Here is a 27330-nt window from a genome sequence, read left to right on the forward strand (position 1 = left end):
AAAAACCCCAAGTTGACTGTGAGGCCTCGGTGCTGACCTCTGTGCATTATTGCCACCTGCAGTCAGTTGATTTACTGCCAAATCAAAAAGACCACAAGCTTATCTCAGCCGACCACCTGACTAGTATTTCCTATGTTCTCAGGTCTCTTACTCTGTTATATGGTGAGCGGTGCTGCATTTTAATGTATGCAAGCGTGTAGATTAGTGTGTGAGCAGCTCCTGTGTGCATGTACAGTGCATTCAGTGTGTAAATGAGGGTGTACTGAGTCACACTCATACGCTGAAGGATGTTTTCCAGAAGAGGAGCGCCTCTATTTTAATTCCTGTGCCAAAATTCTTATCACTCGTATTCATTTTAGGACCGCTGGAGGAATACAGGGGAGAACCATCAATCTCCTGCTAATCCCTCAGATACATAGCAGCAGCTATAAGCTTTATATAGGTGTTTTTGGAACATGGGTGCTCTTTCATAATTCTGGTGCAGGAATCAGGTAACATTATAAAGCAGTGCTCCATTTTTAGGGACTTTTTTTTTTTTTGAGCTACAACTGCATTTGGAACTTTTTTAACATAAGAGAAGCTGTGAGGCAAGTAGGTGTACTGTGATTGGTCCAGGTTTAAGTATGCCGATTGATTAAACACAGAAAATCATCTTTAAAAACTAATAACATTAGTAAAACCAGGGAAGTTCTAATAGTAGAAACTCCCTTTCTCTGGCTGTGATACCTCCACCTCTTCAGCCTCTCCTCCAACCTGCCACCTACTCTCACTGCAGATTGTGGCAGCAGACCACACACCTGTCTCATTGTCCTCATGCATGCCCTGCACCTCCTCCTCAGACTCTTCTGCAGCTCCACAGTTGCTCTCTTGACACTTGATCATATGTTTTTTTCTACATGCATTAGGACACCGTGCAGCACTTTCTCCTTCGCTGTACTTGTCCACACTCTCAAAGCGAACATCACAGCTGTTTTGCTCTTTCTCAGCACGTCTTTTCTTACTAGCTTCAAAAGCTCCTCTCCATATCTTCATGTTATGGTCAAATCTGCTAATGTGGTGTACGCTGGAATATGGATGTGTTGAATATTTAGTACTCTGTATGGCAGTATAGTTATGGCTTTAAAATCAGTTTCCTCACAGTTTATCTTTTGTTTTATACAATACTTTTATTTACAGAAGCACACAACCATACACCTTTTCTTAAACGATCAGCCCTGACCTCTCCTATGTCAAAGACGTGGAAACCTTAAAGACATCCAGGGGGAAATAGGAAGAGCACTCCTAAACTTTGTGGAAACCCTTCACACAACTGTTGAAGCTGTTACGGCTGTAAAGAGTTCAACCCTATGGATTAACCTCCTGAGACACGAACTCTTCCACAGCAGCAGTTTTAATTTCTCTTTGATATTTGGGCTGATTGGGACCTGATAAATGTAAAAACAAAGAAGTACCAGATTTTTTTTTTTTTACATAATTTTTGTTCGTAAGGAAAATGAGAGCCACATATGAGGATATTCTTTTAAAATTTTGATAGAACAGTTGCAATATAATGTCCTGGTAAGTGGATATCAGGCCATTGTAGAGCAAGATTTAGTATTTTGGTCTAAATAACCCAAAATGTGACGTCCACACATGTGGACGGCAGGTCCTAGGAGGTTAAGAATGGGCTGTCACTCAAGTTCATATGCATGTGAAGTTGTTCATAATAAAATTCTGATAATTATTAAGAAAACCAATCTTTTCAGCCCCTCCCCATTATCTATATTCAAGTCAGTACAGCTCCCTTAAATGAGGTGCCGCACTTCCTGCTGTTCTCCACCTGGATGCAGATGTGTCCAGGATTGTTTGCCAGCAGCAACCAGCTGCAGCTGAGCTCCAGGCTCAGTTAATATGCAATGGCACACACTGACAGTTCCATTAAACTGTATTTATGGCAGCCACAAATAATTGATATGCAGATATGGCAGACTGGTCGCACTCGCAGAATTGTATTTGGCCCAGCAGTGCGATGCATCAAGCTGCCACGCTCAGTGACAACAGACACAATATGCACCATCACCGCGTATTGTTTGCCCTCATAGACATCTTTCACTGTCTGCTGCTTGTCTTGTTTTCCAGGTCGTATTTTCCTCATTTCCTCTTCTGTTTTTTATGATTTACCTTTTTTTTTTTCTTTTCTTTTTTTTAAATCCACCTGAAGCAACGGTTACTCACTAACTTGGAAAAAACAAACAGAAAAACTGACATTTCATAAAAGATGGTGTGGCAATATGCCCACAAGGTAGAAAATGCTATATTCTTCTGTGAGGAGTAAGTTTGTCCTTCAGTAAGAACTGTAAATCTCTATAGCTAAACCCCTCTCTGCTCATTCCACCGAAAGTCCCTTTGGTGCTTTAGACTGGATTTGTACAACAAAAGCCCCTCAGCTGTACAACATATCTGGGATGAACAGGCTCCAGTTCACCCGTATTCTGTCTTAAACAGCTGCAATAGGCGTTTGTTGCATTAAGCTATAGTATTTAGCTTTTTCCAGACGGACATTAAGAATCTCGAATCAGAGAAGGAAAGAATAATATTTGCAGATTTAAGGCTAAGCAATGAAATACTCTGGTGATTACACTCTGATCAAACATTAGAGCAGAGTCCCCACTGATGACAGGAATGAGGACAGGACCCTGGCGTGTAAACGACGGTGGTTTTGGAGCGGAGTTAGCAGCTGTTTGAGACTCGCAGGGAAAGACCTGGCCGCGGACGGTGAGGCGGAGGTGAATGTGTGCTGCAGGCGGCTTTAGGGAAGAAGGTCTGAAAGGCAGAAAGACACAAAGGCAATGAATTTTTAAAGAACGGGGGCTCGTTAAACCACAGCAGACATGATGAAATTGAATGAGGGGAATCTGACAGCGTGGGAAAGTGGAAGTGACAGAGAGAACGGAGCAGCGGGAATAGCTCGAAGGATGAAGCTGGATGTGAGGGGGCGGATCATCCTCATCATCTGAAGCTTTATTCATTTATTATAGCTTCACCTACGGCACGCAGGGTTTGCACATGCGGTAAAATAACAGTGGCTTGGACATCAGAGATGCGCAGTAACGCATTACAAGTAACATCTTACTGTAATCCGATTACTTTTTCAAGCAACTAGTAATGTAAGGGATTACTATTGCAAAAAGTAATTAGATTACGGTTACTTTCCCATAAGCACGCTGCGTTACTAAACCATGATGTTGTTTGTGTGAGCGTCTCATGACAGTGACGTACGAGCGTGCGACGTTCGTGGCAGCGACAGACGTGTGCAGATCAACAATGGATAATATGGAGTGCAGAGAGAGTACGAGCATGCAGCGTTTAGTGTGGAAGTAATCACATTACTTTGAGCTTGATTCTGTCAAAGTGACAAAAACATTAGCGTCTGCTGTACACTCTGCGTGGGAAGAAAACTTCTTTCTACAGCCAAAAATTTAACTTGAAATCTGAGCGAGCAGCGAGCACGCTGCCACGGGAACGTGACATTCACAGAGAAACCCCCGGATCCTCCCACTGACATGTCGCTGTGGGCAAACCTCCACCCGCCCCACTCCTGCTAAACAGCTGACAATAGATTTAAGAGCTGCCGAGTCTTTGATTTGAGTTATTTTTGCTGTGTTTTACTTGCATCTATTTGAAAGAGTGTAAACACAAAACATGATTTTATTGTATATGCTGGAATATGCAGGAGATATTGAAAGACTGTTGCATATAATTTCATTTTGCTTGATGCATGAAGTTAAAAATTAAAATGAATAAAATACGTTTTAAAAAGAAACTTTTTCATTTGATGGATTATGCAAAGAAATAGAACTGGGCTGAAAGGTCTGTGCTTCATTATGTATTCAGGTTGTGTGTCATGTTTTTGAAAATTAAGTAAGTAATTGCTTTCGAAAATAAGTAATCAGTAAAGTAATGGGATTACTTTTTGGTGACATAATCAGTAATTAGTAACTAATTACTTTTTTCAAGTAACTTGACCAACACTGTTGGACAACTTGAGCACAACAATTAAATGTGATGGGCTAATGCTGCTTTCTTAGTTTCACAGTGACACAAACACAGCAAAGACAACGTTCTCTGTTCTATGAACATAACATGCTGGGCCATGAAGACTGGGTTTATACAACAGGGAAAATATCCAGTTTGTCCACCTTTGCCCTGGATGTCTGTTTCACCCTAAACTGCACCACATTTGTTATATTGGATAAGACCTCAAACAAGAAGTCAAGACCATAAACCCATCTGTAATGTTTTCACATTGACTCCAAAACAACGGAGTTCCTCCTCACAGTCAGAGATGTTGCCTCCTGGTCATCCAGGTTTTAATGCACCTGTACCTCTGCTTTATACCGTCAGGACACATAACTATATAGACTCATCTGTCACCTTGTTAGATTCACATTTTCGTAATGCAAATATCACATGACAGCAACTCGGTGCATTCAAGAACCTAGACACGATCAAACCTGCTGAAAGCTGAGCGTCATAAGGGGAAGAGAGGTGGTTTAGTTGAACATAGCATGACTGTTGGTGCCAGAGCAGCTGGTCTGAGAATTTCAGAAACTGCTGATCTGCTGGGATTTTCCCACAGGAGCATTTCTTGGTTTTACAGGAAGTGGTCCAAAAAAGAAACTATCCAGTGAGAGGTGTTTCTCTGGGTGAAGATGCCTCACTGAGGTCAGAGGAGGCTGCTTTGAGCTCATAAGCAGGTAACAGTAACTCAAATCACCACATGTTACATGCAGTAGAGCATCTCTGAATGCACAACACGTCCAACCTTGAAGCAGATTAGCTACAGCAACAAAGACCACAGTGGGTGCCACTCCTGTCAACTGAGAACCGGAAACTGAGGCTGCAGTTCACACTTTTGATGAGTGAGATTTTAGTGTTGTATCAGTCCATTTCTCAGAACTAATTAGCCAATACCTGTGTCCTTGAGTTGCACCTGTACATTTTATTAATGCAACTGGCTAAGCAAGCTAGGTAAGTGCTAGCCAATACGCCATATAAGTCACATGAGGTGTGAAAAACCAACATGGTGCCACACAAACATGTAACGCAGAATCTACAACCACTGGGTGATGTCCACCTTTACAGTCTATGGTTTTCTTTGAGGCAAACCACACCTGTCACCTGTCAGTCAAAGCACGCAGCAAGAGTGCTTTCACTGTATTTGAGCAGTTCTAATCTTATTATCTTATTATGTCATGGTCTGTTCACTGTAGAGCAGCTAGGATGTTTGGGATAACGAGCAGATTAGGTAAGAATCGAAGTTTCCGCAGTAAAAGTGAAGGATTTCATGGATACAAGTGTAGCAAACAGGTCTGTGAAGTACTTCAGTAAGATTGTACTTCTTGTATTAATGCTAGGTACTGATCTTGTACTGTATACGCTGTTTATTTCCTGTGATTTGTTTCATCTGCACTTTAGTATAAATAGATACTGATGTTAACTTTGGAAAATCGGCACTGAATGAAGAGCAGGCATCGCTGCAGGTCACCTGATGAATGGCTTCACTTACAGCCAACAGTGTAATGCTTAGTCATGATCTATCATCGCCCACAGGGCTCTCCTCTTCTTGTCGCCTCCTCTCTTCTTTCCGTTTCTCCTCCTCTGTCTTCTGCCCATATTGTACTTCTACTTCTAACCTGGTCTCGTCTCTTTTCTCGCACCGTTTCTGTCCTGCATGTTCCTTCTATCTGCCTCTGATCCGTTTTGTTCATGTATGCACGGACAGAGGAAACTGAAATGCAGTAACTGTTGTGAAAGTTATTAATACTGAATATCAACAGCTAGATAAAACCCAGCACCACAGTGAGGAAAATACACACAGCACTGTGGATTTATTAAGTTCATCAAATGACACAAACAGTACAGTCTGGAAACTCTGGTCATTTTGATTTTTGTCTACAAATATAGACAAATTCAAGCCTCCTGTCCAGTTCTTGAACATGTGAATTAAGCATTCGCATCGCGCTGCTTTTGCAGAGCAGCTTCTCTGTGTTTGAAAGGCTTCTTTAGCAGATTTACTTTGATGTCTAGCTGGTGATCAGCCACTCTGACATAAATTAATTTGGGAATTCACTTTTCATGCAAGCTCTCCGGTCCCAGTGGCAGCAAAGCAGCCTCAAAGCATTTACTGTGCTTCAGTCAGTTGGATGATATTTTCATCTTGATATGCAGGGCCTGCATTTAATTCAACACATTATTCCAAAGTAATTAAACTTTAATTTGCACTAAATTCATTTACTAACAAATCAATTAGTTAACTGTTCAACAGTTTGGAAACAAAAGCGTCTGGACTTCTTTAAGTTGCTTGAAGACGTTTCACCTCTCATCTGAGAAGCTTCTTCAGTTCTAGGGTCAAATGGTGGAGAGTCCCAGATTTAAGCCCTGTGGGAGTTTCCCCCCCCCAAGAGGGTCATGAACCCCCTGTTGATCCTCTACCTAATCACATGAGCCAAGGTGTGAAAATGGGTGTAGGTCACAATCAACCAAGGTTTCAGGTGAACCCGCTGTGAAACCTAGCCCCACCCTATCATCTGATTTTCTGAAGTCACTCCCCCCATGGGGGGGAGGGGGGGTGTCCCCCCATGGGCTTAAATCTGGGACTCTCCACCATTTGACCTTAGAACTGAAGAAGCTTCTCAGATGAGAGGTGAAACGTCTTCAAGCAACTTAAAGAAGTCCAGACGCTTTTCTTTCCAAACTCCTTGGGCTACGATGAGCTGGATGACTGAGAACCTTCACAAAGACTCTGCTAAAATGCACCTTTGTAGAGATTTTAGTGGTGGAAGGGGAACTTTGTGACCTTTTTCTTAAAAAGTCTTTTCATATAGAAAACTTTAGATGATATGGACAAAACTATTAGTCCACACATTTTGTCTTCCACCCCATGCAAAGTGCCTTTACAAACATTTACACTGAATTTAATGTAACAGTCAGTTTTTCCTGGACACTAAACCATCAGCTGTGGTATTATTACACACTGGAAGGGTTTGGAAACCACACTATTTCGCCCTTGACGCAGCAGAGCACATGAAGCTTCACGGCGGAGATGCCAGATGCTGATGTGTTCCAAACCTCCTCTGACATTAACATCAGCACCAAAAGTGTGCAGTGGGAGCTTCCTGGCTTGCTTTTCTATGGTCTCCACTCTCACGGCACACTGTGAGCCAGGTTGCTATAGAGATGCTGCACACACACCCAAACACCTAGCCAGGTGATAGCTACTTTAGCTCTTACTTGGTTTTATTTTGATTTTAAATGCCGGTACCTCGTCAGTGCCCAGCTTTGCTGCCCAGTATCCATTGCATTGTGTTTCTACAGTGCACTCCCCATAACCCATCAGTCCATCAGACGGCGCAGGTCAGACATGAGTTATAAAGCTCTGGCTGTGATGGATATCTTGTCTGACTGACTGCTTGATTAACTGCAACAAGCCATTGTTTAACACATCTGCTGTAACTCATATTTATATCAGTCACCAAAATAGGATATATATGCTTCAGAAACTACTAGCCAGATTTTCAGGTTAGGGTTAATCATGTCAACCAGCACATGTCTATACTTACACAACTTTCCCCCCTTTTTGCCACAGCAGTATATGTGTGTTACATTGTCTGCCCTCTGTGATCTCAGACCCTTCTGCCTATTCTATCATCTAGTCCCCTCCTCTGACTAAAATATAATACTGTAATACGGAGTAACGTCCTGGATGTAATGAGGGAAGGTCACTGCTGACTGATCCAGCAATGTGAAACTCAAATCTTGTGTCTGCACCTCCCCCAGAGTCAATACTGTCAGTTAAATCAAACAGCTCTAGCTTGCTCTGGATGCTCTCTTTCTCTTTTACATTTCAGATACACAGTTTTTGCACAGACTGGTGTGGCGTGCATTTACAGGAGCGGTCTAAACCCATGTCCTTGTTTTTGTGGTCGTTTGTAAGGTCCCCCGCTCTCCCAAGTCTGAACAGGTATGCATTTCTTTCCAGAGAACATTTAAAGCAGTGACTAAAGGTTTTGAACCGTATCCTTGAGGCGACTCTAGTTTTACTGAATGAGCATCTTTAATCCATACAACCACGGCCACACAGGTGTCTACGCTCCTTTACACACGGAGGAAAGTTCCTGTTAAAGTTTCAACTTTGACTCTCCCAGAGTTTTCCTGTAAAATGTGTCTGGGCTCTTATGGATTAATATCTTGATTAAAGACATTTCAGTTTTTGTCATAGTGGTGGATCAAAGAAACAGATTACTGTTCTGAAAAACAATAACTTGTGTTTACACTTTTGTGTTTGCAAAAAACCCAACCTAGTAAGATAATTAATGAGAATAAGATGTGGTGGGTCATTGTTCTTTTGCCTTTGGCTAAAGTCAGGATAGATGTTTACTTTGGTTGTAGGTGTCAGGGTCCTGGGTCTCCTGACCCAGCGTTTTAGTTCTTTGTGATTTTTGTATTATTGTACTTGGTGTGAGTTTCTAGTTTCGATCCCTTGCCCTTCATGTTTCTCTGTGTCCCCTCTGTTCTGTGTAAGTCTGTGTCTGCATGTTTGAGTTCCCCTCTGTGTCTCTCGGTTCTTAGAGTCCTCTGCCTTATGGTTTATGTCTCTGTGTTTCTTAGTTGCTGTCTCCACTGTGTCAAGTTCGCGTCTCTGTGTGATCCTTCCTGTTTTACTTTGAAGGTCCGTGTCTTATGTGAATGTGTCCTGCTTTGCTTGTCTCGTCAGTTCTAATTTCCCCCAGCTGTGCTCTCCTTCTGTGTCTCATTCTCCTCGTTACTTCCCAGTGTATTTAGTCCCTGTGTTTCTCTGAGTCAGTGTTGCGTCGTACCCTCAACAAGCTGTGTGTGTTTTGCCTCCGTGTTGCCAGTGTTTTGTTTCCAGTTCCAGTTCAGGGTTTTGTGCTTCAGTGTTTTAGTCCACCAGCGTTTTTGTTTGTCTTTTGGTGAGTTTAGTTAGTAAGAGGTTTTCCAGCATTAAAGCTGCGCTTTAAGTTGAACTTCTGTGTCTGAGTCCTGCATTTTGGATCCACCACTCCTGCTTGCCCGCCTGCCACACAGCCAACCATGACAGAACGACGCAACCATCAAATGGATCCTGCGGACTCACGGTCTCAGTATCTCGCGCAGTTGTGGAATTACTGCCGGGAGGTAATCCACGCTGAGGACACCCCCAAGAGACTCCTTCAGGTGGTCTTTTTCGACAACTTTTTGTCTTCCACCCTCTGCACAGCTGGTTTTTTGGACATTAACGGATTAAAACAATTAATAACAGCTCTGAGAGCCAGGATATGCTTCGAACTGTTTGGCATGGGCGGTCCAGGCAAGGTAGAGTCAGCTACCCTCCTGGAAGCCCTCGCTGCCTGGTATTCTCAGCATCAGCATCTGTTCCCATCAAGCTTTATCACTAAATCATTCCATCCTCCCTTAAGAGAGGGACTGCATCCTCGTTGCCTTCACCCCAGTACACCAGTGTCACCTGTGTCTCCAGCAGCTCAGCTCCCAGTGTCGCCTGCTCAGCAGCCACTCTCAGCCCAGGTAGCTCCCCCGCAGCCACTCTCAGCCCAGTTAGCTCCCCCGCAGCCACTCTCAGCCCAGTTAGCTCCCCCGCAGCCACTCTCAGCCCAGTTAGCTCCCCCGCAGCCACTCTCAGCCCAGTTAGCTCCCCCGCAGCCACCCTCAGCTCAGTCTCCAGTAGCTCCAGTGCCGCCTGTAGCGCAGGCCCCAGTAGCTCCAGTGCCGCCTGTAGCGCAGGCCCCAGTAGCTCCAGTGCCGCCTGTAGCGCAGGCCCCAGTAGCTCCAGTGCCGCCTGTAGCGCAGGCCCCAGTAGCTCTGGCTCCAGCATTACCGGTTCCACTCGTTCACTCCATGCAGGGAGAAAGCCTAAGTCCTACTCAAGGTGCTTTTCATGGTTCAGCCGCCATTGGCACTGTTTGCCGCTCCAGGGCTTCCCCAGAGGCTAGGTCCCAGTCCTCAGCTGATGCTGGACCCCTGGAGTTTAAGCAGCCACCTGGGAAGTGCCCCGTGTCAGTGCTGTCTGAGCAGGGCCAGTGCTCAGCACAGCACCCATTTCCTTCATGTCTGCCAGTGGACTCCATGCCTGCTGGCTTTGTGATGGCTTCTGCTGGAGGGTCCAAGGGGCCCGTCCAGCATTCGTCTCGTGTCTCCGCTGGAGGGTCCGAGGGACCGCTCCGGCCTTCGTCTCGTGTCTCCGCTGGAGGGTCCGACGGACCGCTCCGGCCTTTGTTTCCTGTTTCCGCTGGAGGGTCCAAGGGACCGCTCCGGCCTTTGTCTCCTGTTTCAGCTGGGGGGCCCGAGGAGCCCGTCCAGCAGCCCTCCTCGTCAGCTGGTGGTTCCGGAGAACCACACCAGCCTCATGCCTCGTCGGCTGGAGGGTCCGAGGGGCCCGTTCAGCCTCCTGTCTCCGCTGGAGGGTCCGAGGGGCCCGTTCAGCCTCACGCCGCGTCAGCTGGAGGGCCCGAGGAGCCTGTCCAGCCGCCACCTGCGGCCGCCTCGTCGTCGCCTGGTCCAGCTTCATCCGAGTCTTCGTCCTCGCCTGGTCCAGCTTCATCCGAGTCTTCGTCCTCGTCTGGTCCAGCTTCATCCGAGTCTTCGTCCTCGCCTGGTCCGGCTTCAGCCTGTGCTTCGCCTGGTCCGGCTTCAGCCTGTGCTTCGCCTGGTCCAGCCTCATCAGAGCCTTCGGCCTCGTCTGGTCCAGCCTCCGTGTCTTCAGCCTCGCCAGGCCCAGCCTCCGTGTCTTCATCCACGCCTGGTCCAGCTTCAGCCTGTGCTTCGCCTGGTCCAGCCTCATCAGAGCCTTCGGCCTCGCCAGGCCCAGCCTCCGTGTCTTCATCCACGCCTGGTCCAGCTTCTGCCTGTGCTTCGCCTGGTCCGGCCCCGCCGTCGTCTGGTCCTGCCCCGCCTGGTCCTGTGCCCACCGGGCCTCAGCCAGTACGCTTGACACTGGGGCGCCGCCGCTGCCTTCCGCGCGGCCGGCCCCCTGAACTGCTCCGTCGTCTCCTTCGTCGCCGCCGCTGCCTTCCGCGCGGTCGGCCCCCTGCACTGCTCTGTCGTCTCCTTCGTCGCCGCCGTTGGCTTCCGCACGGCTGGCCCCCTGACCTGTTTGGACTCCTGTGCTGTCGGCCCCCTGGCCAGCCCCCTGCATTGTTCTTTTTTCTGGGCTCGTGTTTTGTTTTGGGGCTTTCTTGTGCTTTGGTGTTTTTGTTTCGTGCCCTCCTTCCTGGGCCCCCGCCGCCCACCCTGGTCGGGTTGTTTTCTGTTTTGGGCGGTTTTTGGGTTTTTTTTTCGTTTTCTTGTGTTGGGCTGTCGGGAGCCAGCCCTTGGGGGGAGGGTACTGTCAGGGTCCTGGGTCTCCTGACCCAGCGTTTTAGTTCTTTGTGATTTTTGTATTATTGTACTTGGTGTGAGTTTCTAGTTTCGATCCCTTGCCCTTCATGTTTCTCTGTGTCCCCTCTGTTCTGTGTAAGTCTGTGTCTGCATGTTTGAGTTCCCCTCTGTGTCTCTCGGTTCTTAGAGTCCTCTGCCTTATGGTTTATGTCTCTGTGTTTCTTAGTTGCTGTCTCCACTGTGTCAAGTTCGCGTCTCTGTGTGATCCTTCCTGTTTTACTTTGAAGGTCCGTGTCTTATGTGAATGTGTCCTGCTTTGCTTGTCTCGTCAGTTCTAATTTCCCCCAGCTGTGCTCTCCTTCTGTGTCTCATTCTCCTCGTTACTTCCCAGTGTATTTAGTCCCTGTGTTTCTCTGAGTCAGTGTTGCGTCGTACCCTCAACAAGCTGTGTGTGTTTTGCCTCCGTGTTGCCAGTGTTTTGTTTCCAGTTCCAGTTCAGGGTTTTGTGCTTCAGTGTTTTAGTCCACCAGCGTTTTTGTTTGTCGTTTGGTGAGTTTAGTTAGTAAGAGGTTTTCCAGCATTAAAGCTGTGCTTTAAGTTGAACTTCTGTGTCTGAGTCCTGCATTTTGGATCCACCACTCCTGCTTGCCCGCCTGCCACACAGCCAACCATGACAGTAGGTCTTTATTTGAAGCAAAGCTAGACGTGTTCTCTGCAGATTCATGTCTAGCATACAGACATGAGAGTGGTAGCAATGTGTTACCGGTCTCTCAATCCTCTAAATCTTCTAAGATGTCAGACTCTTTCTTTTATTGTCTTGAATTCCTTTTGTTCCCTGAATGTTTTTAGCACACACTGACTTTGTACCAGTGGTATTTTCACTAAAAGGATCTGCTTGTTTTCATCTCCCAGTCTTTTTCTGTAATTTTGGGTAACTAAAAGAAAAATCACTTTCTGTGGCAGTAAAGGTTACCTGGTCGACTGAACGCAGATCCAGTACTGAGCTGCACGACAAGCTGTCCCTGCAGTTTTATCTCAGATGTGTAGCCATGAGCTACTGTGAGTATCATCACAAGAAACTGATATTTCAGACAAAGTTTTCCTGATTGTGTTTCCAACATTTCACAGTTCACAACCCCAAAGTACCTCGTCAGCCACGTCTTACTGTGTAAGTGAGGCGAGTAGCCAAAGATGAGAAGACGGAGGACTATGAGATGTTCAGAAATAAAATATACTCAACACAAGCCTTGCAACAGATGTCAGCTTGTAAAATTGAGTGATTATAGTTGCAATAAAGCATTAAGTGGTCAGACTAATGTATTTGTTTTTGCTACTTTTTAAACTTGACCCTGATAAGGAAGAGCAGAAGAGGATGGATGGATGGGAGGATGGATGGATGGATGGGAGGATGGATGGATGGATGGGAGGATGGAGGGAGTATGGATGGATGGGAGGATGGAGGGGAGGATGGATGAATGGATGGATGGGAGGATGAGGGATGGATGGATGAGGGATGGATGGATGCTTTCCTATACTGATTCTGTTCCCACAGCACTGACGTAGCTGTCTACACTTAGAAGAAGGACTAGTCCCAGTAGGTTCGATCACTAAGATTTCGTTCACAACAAGGTCCAGATCTCAGTTTCATCCCATGTCAATCAAATCATGGTTGTATATTTCCACTTCATCACAGTGATATTTATTTTTTGTTCTGATTAAGACACACATGGCTAACAGAGTGAACTCCAGGCCTTCATTACAAATAATAAACATATTCTTCTTCATAATAATACAATCAAAAGTGCTTATTCCAAAAACGTGTCTCGTTTCTCTTCGTATTTCTTCTTTCCTTTCCTAATTGTTTCTTCAAACAATTAAAGAGGAATTTGAGGCCAGCTTTTCAAGAAACAAATCACATCTGCAATTGGAAAAACGGGCCTTTTTCTAAAACGAGCGCCCACTATCCCTCAGTGGGATAAATGATCATGTGACTGCGGCGTGAGGAGCTTGAATCTGGGTCTGAACGTGATTGGTGCACATATGAATGTGTGCGTTGGTGGATGCGTCTTTTCAACAAACTTGTGTTTGATTTCATAGAGACGCTTAACAGCTCCACTGTTTCACAGCATGTGAGACATAAAGGTTTGGAGGAATGAGCCCACACTGATTCGTCCACTCGCTCACCGCCGAGCACACCGTGTCTGCTCCTCTCTATGTTGTGTCTGCAGTACGCTATATGTCTGATTGGCTTTTCTGCCTAACTCCATAAACAGTAGGCGATTACCGTAAGGACTGGTTTACCTGCGCCCACTGTTTTACGCCGTACTGATAAAACAGAGCTCTGGGTTTATGCATCATGGGGAATTTTTTTCTGGCACTGATTACCGTTCCAGACAGATCCAGCACTTGGTCCGGATCCGGACCGAGGTCAGCCATTTGGTGACGTATGGACTAGTCCCTTAGCTTAGCTGGAAGTCATACAGTCAAATAATACGTCAATAAATCGTATCGATGAGAAATAAACAGGTCCAAGCTTCTTAGAGGTCAACAAGTAAAACAAAGCTAAAAGCTAAAAAGAAGAATCATATTATATTACATAACCTTTTTAATGCAAACTTTATTTATTATTTATTGAGCCTCGGATCAGCTGAAACGCTCAGTTTATTTAAATCCAGGTTGAAGACTCACCTGTTCTCAGCTGCATTTGAATAAAGCACCAAATCTGCACCGTTTTACTTTTAAGCTTAAATTTTAAAACTTACTCCTTTTTTCCCATTTTAAATCCTGCTTTTTATTTGTTTCTGTTTTTTAATGTCTCTGTAAAGCACTTTGGATCAACTTGCTGTTGAATTGTGCTATATAAATAAACTTGCCTTGCCTTTATTTTTTATGCATTTTAATCATTTATTGCTTTGTGATTTTGGCAGTTTTTGTCCTCTGTAGTTTGAGAGCCTGGAGCAAGACTGCCCAGCTTCCGCTGCCCTGCTCTTCTTGGATTCACTTGCATTAATCTGTGTGTCTCAGTTTTGTTGCACATCCCTTTTTAGTCAGCCAGGCCTTCCCTCTCCGTCAATATTGGCGTTGACTTGGCTGCAACAGTAAGTAGATTAAAGGAACAGTGATTGAGGGCAAATCAATTACTGTGGCTCAATGGTCTGTGTATGGGGGCTCTACTGTAGCATTACCCAGCCTTCGTTTTCTAATAGGAACATTCTGAACCAGCGTTCAGGGTAACATCCAGGTTGTATTGTTGAGTCTAAAGGAGTTTATGGGTGATGAGTATGGCTGAAAGCGTCGATATGTCCTGTCTCCTGGTTGTATCCATATAATGATGACTACATGCTATTTTTGGTGTTATTATCTTTATCATTGAACTTTCTTTCTTCTACTATATCAGCATGTTGAATTCTACTGCTATCATACAGTACTGTGATACTCGTACAGTAATATGATACAGTACTAATATTTTGAATATGGTGCACTCTGTAAGTTTATGCAGTGATTAAACAGAGTTCAGAAACATCCCACTTCATTTTTACTGGCATCGAGTTAAGTGGAACCTCGACGGTAATATTCTGGCTCATATATAAATATATTTTTGGCATTCCTCTGAAATGTAGGCCCACTACATCACGCCTTCTTTTTAAGGGAGGTTCTGCGTGATGTGGGGCGACTCCTCTCCTCCCATCGCTCCCCAGTCCGCCCAGCAGCGTCATTTCGCCTTCGCGTCCCGCACTTGTTGGATGTGTCCGGTTTAAATTCCGTGATTTCAAGCTTCCTGCCGCTTGCTTTCTCTCTTGGAGTCCCGAGAATAACGCCGCTGTGAATGGAGGTGAACGCGTTTTCACACACTACATGCGCGTAAAAAGCGCTCATCTCGGAGTTGTCCTCGTCCTTATCGGTTTGTTTCCTCCGGTTGCCGCGCCGTCAGTATGCTCCATTTTTCAGTGTCCTCCGGTTCTGGCTGTGTTCACAGCCGTGCATTTGACCTCTAATCTGGGGTTTCCACACCGCTGGTGTTTAGTTTCCCTGGCGGCTGTACGCGCTCTGGACTCCGGCTCATCCTCGGAGAAGTTCCGCCGCAGTCCCATGTACCGCGTTTCTCTGTCTTCCTCTTGCTGCGATAAGGATGCTGGTGGATTTTTCATGGTCAGTTTCCACAAGATTGGCCCAAGATTGACGAGCGGACCATGTAATTAGATCAGGTATGTGTGGTTGAAATTGAAACTGTGAGCACAAAGCAAGACGTTTTCAACAAAAATATAGATTTATTTAAAATCCATTTATTTATTATTTATTTATTTATTTATAATCAGAGGTCTTAGTTTGTGATTAGAATGATTGGGGTTCAGAAGGGTCACTATTCTGTTAGGTTTATGAAAATGTCACATTACCTGGCAGAGAAGATCTAATTGAGGCTATTTTTTCTCTTTTATGCTTCGTGAAATGTGGGCAGTGGAGATAAAGTGAGGGCGGAGAAGCTCAGCTGGAGGTGTTTGCCATTTTGATTCTACTCTGATCGCCTGCTGGCAATTCATTAAATGAAATTAATTAAACAGTGATGTGTAGATGAAGGCAGTGACGGCTACTTCGCTGCTTGGGGTTAGTGTTTTTTGAACAGATGGGGGAAACAAGGTAAGGTTCCTGAGAGTCACTGCTGGGGTCTGAAGTTCAGTTGGCCCCCGGAGAGGGATCCCCCCCCCAAAGTCCTTCACTGTACTACATGCTAAACATGACACAGATACAACCATTTAATGGCCACATTGTACAATCAAGTTGCAAAATACGACGCAGAATTTTGGACTGAAAGAAGAAAAATATTTATCCATCACAAATAACTGCTCTTACCTAAATGGCCACTTGAGGCTGTATCCAAAGGAAGTCAATCCTCAGAGTCCTGCTACCAAAGCAAAGTTTCAAAGAAAAAACGTGCTCGCTTTGCTTTGGTTTCTGAGTTTCTGCACTCGAGGTTGTTTTTTTTTGTATTCGCCTGATCAGAACCTGGAGAACTGATGGTGCTCGCTGTTGCTCATGGAGGCTGCAGAGTCACAGGATGACGAAGCTGGTTATGGCTCCGTTATGTAGTGTCGTTTGTTAGTTTATTAGCCTTCTTTCGCTTGCATACACACGCATGCAAAAACACAATCCTCCTCTCAACACAGACTGTATGAACGACTGATGCTGCTTCAGAGTCTGAAAAGTGACACCAAGGACCTGCATTCTTTTCATCGCTCAACAGGGGGCGACTTCTGTGAGACAAACATCCAGTTGTAGACAAATCTATACGATAATGTGCTTGACTCGACTGCTCCTCAGTAAAGATTTTCCTGATGACTTTATGACCTCTAGCTTCAGGTCATGTGGACATTTAAATTATGGTCACTATTAGAGTGAATAATGGGGACTATGCAGGCAACTTTTTACCAGAGAAACTTTATCAATCCCAGAGGGAAATTTAGTTGCCCTAGCAGCAAATATACAACAAACATCAAGCACTCGTATAAAATGAGTGTAGAAACAGATGCATATTAAGATAAACAGATAAATATAAAGATATAGGTATAAATATAAAAGATTAAAAAAGAACATTACGGCGATCGGGAGCTGCTACGGCAGGCTGCCACTAGGGCGGCGCCATCTTAGCCAACTTTTAACCTCAACGTCTTAACACATGGCGTTGACTTCACAATCAAATATGTGCATCGCCTGTCGTATCCGGTTTCAAAACACCAAGGTGGCGATGGCCCAAAGCTCAGTTTTAGGCATCGCAAAAGCTCTTTCCTAAGCACCAGGTGGTGTTTTGGTGGCTACGTCAGTCGTTTATACAATATTTCTGTGGAAACACTGTTCATATACAGTAGCGTATATGTAGTGACACTGTGTGCGACCAACATGTGTAACGTGTTTGTGCTGCTGCCTCATTTGCACATGCAGCAGTTACTTTGCTGTCCGAGAAAGAAGAAATATATTTAACCGTCTTTTCTTTAGATTAAAGTTGACATGTTCAAAACGCCTAAATCAGAGATGTCAAACTCATTTTACACTTTGGGCCTTTTGACGGCTTCGATCTGAAGCGGGCCGGACCAGTGAAATCCCTCTTTTCATCTGCGTAAATACGTTTAATATAAAGACCTGAATAAAGCACAATATCAGCAGTTTTCCTACATGAGAAAGAAATGCTGCTTTGGGCTGAAATAGTAAGAAATAAATGTGTAAATTTAGAGAAAAACTTCAGTTAGTGCAATAATATATTAATATAAATATTTATTATTCTAAAGTAGATCATTTTTTTCAAGTGAGACATATTTTTTTCCTTTTTGCTTGTTTTTATTTTGAACCCACTGATAAATCATAAAGTAGAATATGAGGAAAAAAAACTATTTCTTCTGTCATTTAATGGTGTATCTATTACTTATTTGCATTGGTGTATGAGCAGCCATGGGAAGGTCTTTATCAGTAGGAAATACAGTTAAAAGCTCTTCTTCACATTTTCCAAAGCCATCCAGTGGGCCAGATTGGTGTCTTTGGCGGTCTGATTCCGGGCCTCGGGCCTCATGTTTTACACGTCTGCTTTCACTGACCAGTGACTTTGTTGGGAAGCTGCTATGTGATGGTGTTCAGCTCTTGTCTTGGAAGCAAAGCCTTAGAGAGCTGCTGCTGCACTGACGTCCAGTGTTGACTGCAGACTTAGCCTTTGCTATAGGTGGTGTTTTATCCATGAGCGGATATGTTCACGTCAAACATCCAAACAAAACCTTCGCTTCTACGTTTATGTTCGTTAATTTCCGCCACATTAAAACCTTGTGTGACCCATTTCTCATGGAGACTGGCTGGAAAACACAGCTTGACGAAATATCTGTAGAGCAGCCTCTCTATATCCTCCCGCTTCCACACACACACACAAACGTCTTAATTCCTTCACCTCCAGTGGCTGTGATACAACAGGAAGTGGGCTGATTTCCCAGAGGAGTCTGCAGTCAGCGCTGTCACAGCTAACGCAGCAGCAACAGACAAAATGTATTTAACACGAAGGCTGTGCGATGGTGCGCTGCGCCTACACTTCAAAACACTGTGGGAAATGACAACTGGCTGCTAGCAACATTTGATTTGTCAGTACCAAGCTGCTCTGTAACTGCCTGCTCTGGCTATGTGACTAAATATTTGATCATCCTCAGTGAAGTTAGGAAACAGTTTGCCTTATAAAACCCAACGAATCCTCCCGATGTACGCGATTTCTCGTGTTTCTGCTGCGGATACGGGAATGCTGGGAATATTTAACCTTGTGCTGGCCAATTTAACCTCTTCAAGCCTGTTGGTGGGACAGAAGCAGCACACTGTATCCTTGTCCTAACACAAACACTTATGTTTTTGTACAAGCATTTTAATAATGGTTCCTGCAATTTGAAATCATGCAGCCAAAGCAGATGCATTAAAAGTTTGCTGAAAAAGAAATCATCCAGTGATCTAGTGGTTGAATTTTGACCCACAATCTTGCATCATGTCCACACAAGATGAACATCTGAAGCCCGGTAGGCGCCGTGTGTGACATAATGTGTATTATATGTGTGTCTCATCCAAATGATGACAGTCTCAAACTGCCCTGTGGTGTTTTGAATTCAAATGAGTATTTTTTGAAATCAAAGCGCAGTCATTGTTGCCTCAGGGAAGGCCTGTGTCAGAGATTCTGACTGTCTTGCGTTCTTGTGGCACAGTGCTGTACTCAGCCTCCCTTTGGTTGTAAAGTCCTTGCATCCTCCTGCTAACACTGCACTGAGTGTATTTTCTGGGACAACATGCATGAAAGAGTGTGTCTGAGCTGCCATAGCTGTGTGTGTGTTTGTTGGGGGTTGGCGGAGAGATTCTCAGACGACACGGGGAAGAGGAAAGTGTTTCAGTGTTTCAGGAGCCTTGCGTGAATTATTCATCGCCCCTTAAGGTCTTTTGTGGCTGCTGTATTGATGTTTCTTGCCATAAAAGTTGAGAGTTGCGCGTACTGTAGTCACACATGAAAGGCGAGGCGAGCCTCGTCCGAGCTGCAGTGCAGCACGAGCAGGACAGGACGCTAAGTTCTAGCATCTAACAGCAGTCAGACCAGCTTGTTTTCACCTCTTTATTAGCTGCCAGCTAGGATTTGAACACAGACCTGAATCTACAGTGATGGCTGGTTTCTAGCATGATCTGGGTCTGGAGCTGAAAGCTACTTTCAGCTTATAAATGTGCCAAAAAGATCATAAAGAAACTCCTTCATGTAGTTGTAAGCTGCCCACCTCCACCTGAGTGCTAGATACACGATTAACAGTAATATGTTGCCTTGGAATATTTGGTTCCTGGTACATCGTTAAACTATAGAACTTGATAGATATTTTTATTTTGTATTTTTTCCTATCTTACTCCTATTACAGCTCACACACAGTATGCTGACATTAAGGGAAGTGGGCATCCTCATGCTCCTGTCCTCTCAAACACACTGCTTTGAGATCTACTTTCTGTTATTCAGCTTTAGATGGTCATTCGTGACGCTAACTTCCAAACGCTGTAGCACGGGGTTGTGAACGCCCCTTGCCCTGAAGCGCAGGTACCCTGGGTTACGATGAACCGAATGAGAAGAAGGGCTGTTGGCAAAGCCGGTGGTCTCTGGAAGAGAGATGCTGTTATCTGCTAATGTAGCTCTACCGCTGCTGGCTGCTTTATCTGTGGTGACTCATCAAAAACGCACACACACAAAGACGCATGCATACAACTGCTAGATGACACCAGACTGACTCTCCTGCACAGGAAGACAGGGGAAAGGGGAACGAAGCTCTTTGGCATTTAGATTTGTGCACCATTTGTTTTCACACATTCAATGATGGACTTGAACTTTTAAGGATCTTCCAAAGATGCACATGAGAACTGAAATGTCCAACCCTGTGAGTCTGTGAAGGTTCTCAGTCCTCCGGGTGATCGTAGTCGGAGGAGCTTGGAAAGAAAAGCGTCTGGACTTCTTTAAGTTTCATCCAAGAAGCTTCTTCAGTTCTAAGAGCAACTGGTGGAGAGTCCCAGATTTTAAGCCCAATGGGAGTGTCGCCCCAAGAGGGTCATGGACCCCCTATTGATCCGCTACCTAATCACACGAGTCAAGGTGTGAACACGGGTGCAGGTCACAATCAACCAAGGTTTGGGTGAACTCATTGTGAAGCCTTTCCTGAGGTCAGATGGCCCAGGACGTGAGTGGGTGTTCAGGCGTCTGGGAAGGATCTCAAAACTGGATTATAGATGGCAGACAGTTGGTGTCATAAGCCCCGCCCTCTGTTCAAAAGTGGTCGTTCACAGTGGACATAGATGGCTTCTTTCACTCCTCTTTCAAACCATCTGTCCTCTCTGTCCAAAATGTGAACATTGGCATCCTCAAAGAGTGACCTTTGACCTTTAGATGCAGATGGACAGCCGAGACTTGTCCTGTGGCTCTTCTATAAATAACCCTGTGAGGTGCACGTCATCCAACCCTGTGCGACCTTCTTCTTCTTTGTGTTGCTCTCTTTGGGGCTCGTCACACAAATAATCAGCTAGGTGTAGCATCCTCTTCTGTCACAACTGCCCCCTGCATGCTCCTCCACTGCATCCACCACACGGTCCAAAGTCTTGGCAATCAGGGAAAAGAATAATAATTCTAATACGGATCAAACAGTATTTAGATTTTTCCCCAAAGTCCTTTGTGCTTCTTTCTAAACCACAGGGTCAACGATGGCCCTTTGTTTGGGGTCATTTTAGGGTTTAACAGTCTTTTAACTTTCTTGTGCAAACTCTGTGTAATGTCCATTTAAGAACAGAGCAATAATCCAGTGAATTCACCGACTCTTGCACCAGACTCTTTCTGGGCAACACCCTCACTTAAACTAAATATATTTCCAGCATAGAGAATGTGTCTGAAGTGGATTATCTTCTGCTGTGTGCTACATGTGAGAAAGGCCAGTTTTTGAGGATGTCTCCACCTTGTTTTTCCCCCCAATGCTGTCTGCAGTTCATCTGTAGTTCATGCTTCAGTTAGAGAAACAAATGCACACAAATACACTCGTCTGAACGCTCACAAACGTTTAGCACACACACTGGATTTGTGGAGCACAAACCCACAAAATGTGACCTTTTGTTAGTTTTAAGTGGACGTTTCCTCTGAAAGCCTGGGACAGATTTTAGGAGTTCTTCGTGATCACAGTCCTTAAAAAGTAAAAGGAAAAAAGGTTAACGTGGCAATAAGACCACCTATCCCAGGCACCTCTATCCTCCCGTCTAATAAAACAAGGCTTCCACTCATGAAGTGGCCCATGACTGACTGCTTACTTCAGCTCCGTACCTCCTGCTTTAAGACTTAAGCTGTTCTCCGCAGAGGAAACTCTTTATCTTACAGTCAACTCGAACTGTTATTCTTTAAAACACGTCTTTCCTGAAATTACATCTTTTTGTCATCACTGCCCACCCGCTCCCCAGCATTAGTTTTGATTCTGCAGCCGTTCTCTTACGCAAGCAGCGCTTGAAGCTCACATCCAACATTTATACTTGCAGTAAGCAGTTTTTCCTGCTTCTCTTACTCACACTGAGCTGTGGCACAGCCCAGAGTTCAGCGTGCATATATGCATTGGTTAGTAAAGATGAGAAAGGTCAGCTTACCAGATGCAGATAGTATCAATATGAACTGAGAACACAGAAGATTTGCAGTAAAATATATCTTGAATATGAATAAAACGTGTGACATGGCTAAAGCACGGTGAGCTGCACAACATGAATCTTTAAATGAATCCATGTCAAATAAAACACATTATTTCAAAGTCTGTAAACCTTTTAGTCTCAATAAACTGATGCACGTGAAGAGACTGATGTTCTTAAGATGAACTGGGTGATAAAGTTTCTGCGGGGTCTCTTTTCTCGTTCCTCTCTTTCTTCCTGCCTACAATAAGAGTCAGTAGGAATCGTGTTACTCACAAGCTGCTTCTCTGTTTCTCGAGCCTCACCATGATTGCATGGATGGGATGAAAACAGCTCAAGGCTGCGATGATTGGAGACAAACCTTTTGTTGCAGATTGGAATTTTGTGTCTGCATAAAGATACTTTGATTATTGATGTGTCTTTGCTTCCTGATGCATTTGAGACAAACTCGTGAGCGACCCTCTCAAAAACAATTAGCGGAGAGCCGCTGCCTAACTGACCAGAGGAGAGCTGAGTGGTTGTTTGTCCTGGAAGCATTTCCTCTTCAGTCTGCCTGACTGTTGGCAGGATGGCACAGTGGATTCAGTTACCGTCCTGCAAGCTGAAGGTCATGCATTCAGTTTGTCTCACGGCTACGTGTTGAAATAGCTTTGATCAATGCACTGACAGTCATACTTACCCAGGGATTTTTCTCACTGGGGTTTGTTTTGACAGTAGTGGGAAATGCACTGTAGGGAGTGAAGGTTGGCACAGGCTTTGCACAGTGCTCATAGACTGATTGATGGCCATTTCCATAAAAGTGTTTAGCCTGGTTTGTAGCCTGACACGCTTAGATTTTGAGTCTACAATGATGGGACAGTAAGGAAATGAGAACTCTGAACTTAGCACGAGCCAAATAAAAACTATGAAGGCATCACTGATACTTTATCTCTGTTAAAGTGAATGATTTTGAGGTTGACATACGTAATTGTTCTCACCAAAAGGTAAACACTTTCTTCTAAATTTGGGCAAATTTAGTCAGAAGTGTTATTTTGAAAAGAAGTCTTACCTGGAATCCTAATTAGTCTTATTAGATAAATTCAAGACATACATTATGGAATGATTTTTATGTCATAATGTTTGCGTGAGCTGAAACGTAATACGAGCAAAGAATTTCATTTTGTTGACACCATGCCTGTTTGGAGGCGGAGCCCAAAGGTGGGCGGGGCCCTAATGTGATTGGTCAGGCACCCGCGGTGGGTGGAGCTCTGCAGCCAGAGTGTACAGCTGTTGATTAATGGGACAGCAGAGTTTTTATTAGAATCCTCTGGTTTAAAATGAAAGTATTTGCTCGGATTCTGTTTTTGTTTGCACAAAGGTTATGAAATCAAAATAATATAATATGTTCAGATATACTTTGTGAAGCCTTATTGTGTATTCATCGTCCAGCCTTACAGCACTGTGCAGGTTTAAATGCTCTTGAGCAGTACTTCTCCAGGCCTTTCAAAGTGTTTATTTGTGCTGGAGGGAAGCATTTACATTTCTTTTTATTTCAACCAAAAAATGTCCAGGTATAGACCCCGTTTAGGTAAAGGCATCACAAACTATTTGTTCAGCCTGATCATATGAATCATACTTTCTTTTGTAACGCATGTACAGTGGGCCACATTTAACTGGAGAAGACATGGAGGCAGGTTAAACTATGGGTTGAAAGGAAGCTGTGTAAAAATAGTCGCCTACCTTCTTCGTGGCATTGGTATTCCCTAATTACAGTGGGCTTGTTAAACAGGATAATGCATCCCGGCACACTACAAATAAACTGCTCAGGAATGGTTCGAGAAACATGAAGCTGTTTGTAGTTTTGACCTGACCTCCAAATTCTCCAGATCTCAATCTGTTCGAGCATCTGTTGCAACTTTTCCTTGCGACTGTATGCTAATGCAATATTCGTGGTACATTACTCCCTCTAAGATTAAAGCTGGAACATTTCATTTCCTTTTATGAGGCTGCTGTGCTGACCAGCAGAATAGTGGTACAGTAATTACAGCTTCCCTGGCTGCTCACTGCCCTATACTGGATGTGCATTCAGCGATGCTGCACTGCTGCCAAATGTGCAGGGAGGCTGGCATATCGCAAGACAGCAGAGGAGGAGCTGAGCAGCTATAATGAAATCCCTGTAAACCTCAAACCTCAACTCAAAGCTGCATGCATGTTAATGTCAACTCCTTTTCTTGCTCAAGTTCTTCACTGTGAATCTGTCAGAACAGGATATAAATTAGCAAAAAAATCAATTCAAGTCTTCAGCTTTGAAGTGCGTGTTAGTCAGTAGCTCTGTGGGTAGAGGTCTTCCCCCAAGGTTAGATGCAGCAATTCAGTGCTTCAGCTTGTTAAGAATCTTAATGTGATTGAATTTTGACTTTATATTCAATTGACCCACAAGCTTTCCATTTTGTTTTCAACTCATTGATAAAAACATGCATCAGTCCCTGTTCCATTTCCTATTTGCACTTTTTCTAATCAGGAAAACACACCAAAGGTGAATAGACACTATTATTCAGTAAAGTAAACACAAGAGCTGCTAACAGTATTGAACTGCAGAAGGTTCTGCGTTGTAATCTGGAAGACATCTCATTGCTTCATTTAGTACATGCACAAAAGCATACAACTGAGCTCATTAATGACATCCGTTTTACATTAAAGAATGGGTAGTAATGACATCAATGAAGGCTCTGTTAAGTTATCCTATTGGCAACACCCATATTTACCTACTACTTGATATAATAATGGCAGGTCAATGAAGCTGAGTATTAGATAATATGATCAGGCAGCAGAGACCAGAACCGACCGATTTTCTGTGCTCGATGCGGTCAGGCTCACCTCTGTCCAGCTATGAGAGTCGTGAAAACTAGTGACTGTATAAAAGTCACATGCTAGCTACAGGTTGCTAACATGTCACTTAGCTGCAGGTTGCTAGCATGTCACTTAGCTGCAGGTTGCTAGCATGTCACTTAGCTGCAGGTTGCTAGCATGTGTCTGTGGCCTATTCTTATCATCAGTGAGGCAGATAGAAAGTTCAGCAAAGTAAAATTTGGAGGAATTGCCACAAAAACATTTATGACAACATGTGTAATCAGACAGTTAAGCCATTATCATCCAGGTGAACATTAATTTGTTTTAAAGATGCTAACAGAAAGAAAGCAGCTAAAGCTAAAGCTGTCCAGAGCTCAGCCACAGGCCGGGAGCCTTGGTATGAGGCGTGTTGAAGCAGTTACAAGAAAACATATGGAGACAAGTTTAAAAGAGAAATAAGCTGATGTCCTGTTATCTGGTGACGTTATACTGGAAAATGATATAAGTTACATAAATCTTTTATTGGAACAATATGTGTGTTAAAGGTGGGTGTACAACAGCTCGTTTTCATTCAGCTCACTGTGGTGTTTAAATGTTGGGAATGTTTATCATGAGGTTAAACTTCCTGCTATATGTTTTAAACCTGGCTGTAAAGGTAACCTGCTACTGCCAGAGTTGGAATATCCAGTGCCTTGCCAACAGGCACTCCAGAAGCTTTTGTATAGTTGAGAGAGATGTTACAAACATTTATTATCAGTATGAGAGTATCTGCCAGTTGTTTTGGACGGCTTCTCGTGAGATGTGATCATCACTGTTTATTAAATGAAGTGTGTTTGAGCAAAACCTTCTACAGTAGTTTATGAGCTCTCTGTGGCAGGCTTTGTGCCCATTGCGGTTTTTAATTGACTCACTAGAAAGCCCTCACAGACACTGTCTGCTTTGCCCCTGACTTGATTTGAAAAAATAGATTTTGGGAAAACATTTAACCATCGTGTTCCTCGTGTTTAGTGTGACCGCACAATCAATGATCATATAAGAGACAATGGTAATTCTTGTCTCTCATGGACAGTATTAGCCATCAAGCAGTAATATTAGCAGCCCTATTGGAGCTATCAGTCATAGTAATATTACTATCAGCACAGCAGCTGTGGTTGTAATAGCAGTTAAAGGGCAGCGATCGGACGTCAGCTGGTAGTGCCATAACCAGCACAGCACTGCTGATATTCTCTATGAAGAGGGAGGAAATTGAATTTGATGTATGTATAGAAATTACACATAGTCTGCGTGTAATAAATCTTTCACTTGCAATGTGAGTAAAGGTATTCACCACATCTTGAGTCACACCAAGTGTGCAGAAAGGCTGAATCAGGAGCTGGCAGGCTCGAGTACAGTAGCCCGGAGGGCTGCATAACAGCATAATGTACACTAGTTATAAATCTGCCAGAAGCGTATAGGGCATCAGAACGTGGTCCAGATTGGACGGAGGAAAAAAATTCTAACTGTTCCAACTCTCTATTGTCCTATCTCTCTCCATCTTCACAGGAACGAAGTCGTTTTACTGTCTTTATTGATCATGTGGGTTTATAGGGCCAACGGGATCATTCTGGAGAGTGGTTCTTCACATTCATTGCATTCTTTGCTCCAAATGACCTCGAGCAAAATCAAGTAATTGAACTAAAATGTCCACTGTCATCAATCTCTGCCTATCGGTCCATAACTGCTGCGGCAGCTTAAGAGAGAAGATGGGAACGGTTGGTTGAACTCCGGTAGGTTCCTCACTGTATGAACAGCGCTTTCAAGGTCACCTGGAAATGAAGTCATTATCAGCTGGAAGGCTGTCATCTCTACAACGTGTAGCTGTAAACTGCTAAAATACTTTTTGTTCCGACACACAGAGTTTAGTATTAGTGACATTAAGTTAAAAAAGGGGAAACTTCTTTTGAACATGCGTTTCCCCGAAAACTCAACGTCCAGATCAACAAATCAAATCAAATCACTTTTATTGTCACATCACATGTGCAGGTACACTGGTACAGCACATGTGAGTGAAATTCTTGTGTGCGAGCTTCACAAGCAACAGAGTTGTGCAAAAATACAATAACGTAAAACAAGCAAAATAAAATATAAATTGTGTATCGAGTTTGTATAAATATATACAAACTCGATACACAAAGGGTGTGGAGGAGGTTCGAACCGAGAAACATCTTTTTATATCCAGTGTACCACCGTGCTGCCTGAGTTAGTGTTTTATGACTGATCAAAATGATATGCTGATGTTTTCCTTCTAATTTCGAGGTTAACAAAGTCTGAGTTTTAACTCAACGGGACTCTGAATCCACCGGGCTTCATGGTTTAAAACAACAAATAATCCAGGTTTTGCTTCCAGTAACTTCAGCACCAAGGACAGTGCTCATTCACGCAGGTGCTTTTGGTCACTGAGTTTTTATT

General features: G+C 44.0%; 1 protein-coding gene across 7 annotated transcripts in view; it reads left to right on the forward strand.

Annotated features, from left to right (window-relative positions):
• The window catches only part of fam163ab (family with sequence similarity 163 member Ab), a 46025-nt gene that overhangs the window by 886 nt on the left and 17809 nt on the right, over nt 1-27330 (forward strand). For 2 of the 7 annotated variants that reach the window (XM_085437162.1, XM_085437161.1), the window contains exon 2: nt 4640-4736. The exons of 3 other annotated variants lie outside the window; for them this stretch is intronic. The gene's annotated coding sequence lies outside the window, so the exon portion shown is untranslated. Of the gene's footprint in view, nt 1-4639; nt 4737-15085; nt 15579-27330 lie in introns of those variants that run through there. 2 more of the 7 variants (XM_085437160.1, XM_085437158.1) reach the window with 1 other exon arrangement.

Source organism: Copadichromis virginalis, linkage group LG17, assembly GCF_057382275.1.
Source record: "Copadichromis virginalis isolate Kocher_CV1m ecotype Utaka linkage group LG17, C_Virginalis_male_GT1.1, whole genome shotgun sequence".
Taxonomy (NCBI): Eukaryota; Metazoa; Chordata; class Actinopteri; order Cichliformes; family Cichlidae; genus Copadichromis; species Copadichromis virginalis.